We start from the raw sequence: 4,193 nt of genomic DNA, 5'->3' as shown, positions 1-4,193 counted from the left end.
TAATTGTTTTCCTTTTGATCTTCTCTAAGATAGTAATCTCAAGCACAAACCTGGCCACCTGGCCCACCAGAAACTCTACTCTAGTTCTGGTAAGACCCTTTAACCAACATGTTGCATAAGCAATCACTTTTCTCTGCCACTGAGGTGTCATAACAACCTATTAACTGGTTCTGATTTGCAGGAAGACTCAGAACTCTTTCTCATGACACATGTAATATCCTGCCCACCCAATGAAATTTCTGCCTATCGAGGCGATCCTTGACCTTGGCAAATCTCCGCAGAGAAAACATCACAATACCGTCATCTAAGGCGATCACAATTCCCATTCAAATAAACCTTTGAATGCTCTGTTCATCTGATTCATCAAACACTTGGCATTAAACAATTTCCCAAATCATAACTCAGCACTCCCAGTGCCCTTACCTGATACAAACAATCCTATGTTTATCTTTCTCCCTGATCTTTAACTAGTACTAACCAGATCTAAGATCCACCTTAAAGAATACCACATTACTCACTAACCGAGCCTTTAATTCTTACAACTCTGTTGAGCCATTCAAAACAGTGCCCTAAATCTGATTCCATTCCTGGCACCAACTCAATCACCATACTATCTCTCCATGTAAAAGAAACCCTGGCAAATCCCCTAGAAGCCCATCCAGAACTCATAGACTAATTTAGTCTATCCTGACTCCACTGGCACAATCTAAGTGGTATCCACCACACTAGCTAAGAGTTTCATGCATCTCTCTGCCATAAAACTCTAGCTCTCACTACAAATGTCATAAACATATCAGATCCATGCACAGTGCCAATTGTCACAGGCTTCCCACTCTTAAGCTCAAGAGTTATTATCCTTTCCTTAACATTTAGCATTGCCCCACACTTGACTAACCAATCCATACCCTAGATCATACTAAAACCAGTCAGTCATAACCAACTCATTAAAACCACTGATGAGTCCTTTCCACAATAATCCAACTCATCTCTTAAGTTACCAGTAAAGTATCACATTCCCATCACAACATAACCATGTGATCTTCATATCAACTCTATGCTTCTCTATATGCAAAAAACAAAGGAATGGCATGTTACCAAATAAGTCAGCACAAAATAAAAATAAAAAACTAAAAAGCTGACCTGCCACTCCCGAGGAACTAGTCTCAGTCTCAAATTTCGACTGCCTCGGAATAAACACTCGAGTTGGAATTGAGCTGTCTATCCCCTTCTGCTCATCCTCTCTTAGCCTTGGGAAATTCTTCATGATATGCCCAACCATATCACATGCAAAACATTCCTTTGCTCGATATTCTCCCAGATGGCGCCTCTTGCACCGACTGCATATTAGATAAGTCTTCCAGCTTTTCTTCTTGTTTACTCCAATAAGTGGAGATACCACTATCTGAGCTCCATGCTCCCTAGCACTCTTCTTCTCATCTTTTATGCTCTCAACAGCAAGAGCCTTCTCTACCACCTGAGCATAGGTAGAGACTTCATGCACTAGGGCAACTCTAATGCCCTGAGCTGTTCCAGGATTCAATCCATGAACAAACTCTTTCTTCCGAGCTACATCTGTGGGTACCATGTCTAAAGCAAACTTGGCCAACCCATCAAATCTGTTAACATACTCGGTTACTGATGCCTTTTCCTTAACGAGATTCAGAAACTCATTCATCTTAGCAGTCTTAGCTGCATCACAATAATATCTTTTGTTGAATAGCTACCTAAACTCTTTCTAGTCCATCATAGCTGTGTCTCGTGTCGGGGATAATACCTCCCACCACGTCCGGGCATCATCCAACAAAACAAATGTCGCACAAGCCACCCTATCGTGACCTACCAGTCCCATACTATCAAGAATGGAACTGATCATGCCCATCCATTGCTCAGCTCTGAATGGATCTAGGCCTCACTCGAAGACTGGAGGGTAATACTCCTGGAATCTTCCACAGAGAAATTCCCATCTGTTCTCAACCCTAGGCTGAGCCAAAGCTGGTGCCACTCCTAGTACAACAAAGGAAGGGGTGCTCCCCAACAAATTCTGCTGTTGCTTCAAACACCTAATCTCTTCCTCCTGTCTCTGCAATCTTGATTGCAAATCTGTAAACATTTGCTGAAAATTCATAGGAGCAGATGAAGAACTAAAACCTTGGCTGTAATTCCCAGCCTCCATATAACCACCACCAGGCCTCATTATCTGCCTTGAATATAAACTTCCTGATTGAATCTGCAGTCAATAACTTGACCCATTAATCATGATGAGCATATCTAGAGCTTTCCCCCACGGGATAAATCTTACCACACCACATTCACAACCCACTTGCAGTGCTATAAACATGTCCATAACATTCATACATCAATCATGATCCTTGCTCTTTCAACATTCACACCATGCCTCAAACTCCAACATGCAAATATTACAATTATATATTTATGGAGCAGATAATCATATGATCACATTCATATATATATATTCACGGAGCATATAATCATATAGTCAAGAGCCAGGCTCTATCAAAGTCTCATGCTCCCTAATACAATGTGCAGGTAAATCATTTACATTCAATTTAAGCAGTTAAGCACATAACTATAGAAATAGTTACCATTCTCTGAGTGAAGCTATCTTCAGTGATGAGTGTACATGCCCGACTTGTCTTCAGGAACCATAAACCTTGGCTCGCTCTGAGACCAAGTTGTAACGCCCTAAACTCCAGGGACCGTTACGGTGTGCCTTATAAACAGTGCTAAACTTGCTAATCGAGTCATTTGGCCAAAATCGTGTAACTAAGTATGATTAGCGGTTTAGGGATTAAGAATTTTGGTTAAGATATAATGTTTCATTAGAATGTTTACTGTATACATTGGGATCCCAAAAATATAATTTAAAAGTCTATTACAAGAAAATATTTACAACTGGCCGATCTAAGCGGAAAAACAGGGTTTAACCCTAGTTCCTCTTTCAACCCTTCGGCCGTGGCGGTCGAGCAGCCGCATATGTACACATCGTCACCTAAGCTCTTCAGCTCAAGGATGGTCCAACTTTCTTTTGCCTTTACCTGCACCACATAGCACCCATGAGCCGAAGCCCAGCAAGAAAACTTAATATGCTCATGAACAGTAATAACATGTCATTAAATCATAAGGCATACGCCTAGCAAATATAGCCCTATTCAAGCAGGCAAACAAATCCACGTAATGATGGGTATCCAGGATAAGAAATCCTGCCCTCCTGAGTGGATGACTATTAAGCCAACCAAAATCAGATAAATGATTTAACACTGGTGGTTTCGGTAACCATACTGGACTTATAGCCCTAAATAGAATAGTGACAGTTGTAATAGTCACTAAGGTGGGTTCCGTTCCCTTTAGCCATGTGACGATAGGGTCACCGGGGCTTAATAGATAAGTGATCATTTCACTAGCTTGAACAAGATAGGTGCACGGTGAACTAGTCACCAATATAACCTATCGCATGACCATAAAGTCACAACTGTGGGATTCCGCTCCCTAGTCATGTGACAAATCGTCACCTAGGCCTTTGGCCCTGACTATGAGTAACTAGCCTAAACTAGTCAAGCGCTTAGAATTTTCATCGACCTTAGGGTCGGTCCAACATCAATGCTCCCAGAGTCATTCAATGCTGATATCGATTAGATATAATCTTTTATCGGCTCTGCATTCATGACGCTATGCCTTTTCTGACTCTCAGGTCAGTAATACGCGACCAGTGCCGACCCTGACTAGTCAGTGCCATACACAAGTAAACAATGCTACCAAACATATATCATATGTCAAGTATCTGAATAAAGGGCATTCAACATGCTTACTTAACAATTGCTAGCACAATTAGGATCATGCATAAACACAGAGGCACAAGCTCTGATCAATCTCATATTCAATATTCACGGCATGCTCTAATCACATGTTTCTCGTGCACCACATGCATTACATTTAAACATCCAACATGCATCAAGAATAACCATGCATGTCACATATCCACAGGGTGCAGTTTTCTTACCTCTGGTTCGAGCGAGAATTAGAACAAGAACGACCCTTGAGAACGATTGATCCTTTAATCCCTTAGCGGTCACCTAGTCATAACCAAATACAATCTTCGATTAATGAAAATCAACAATAATAGGGTCTTGATCTAAACGCCACTCTCGGGACCCCGAAATGTACCCACACGGTGA

The sequence above is a fragment of the Humulus lupulus genome, chromosome 3 (genome assembly GCF_963169125.1).
Source record: "Humulus lupulus chromosome 3, drHumLupu1.1, whole genome shotgun sequence".
NCBI classification, from domain to species: Eukaryota; Viridiplantae; Streptophyta; class Magnoliopsida; order Rosales; family Cannabaceae; genus Humulus; species Humulus lupulus.
The sequence above is the reverse complement of the archived record's forward strand: the minus strand, read 5'-3'. Positions refer to the sequence as shown.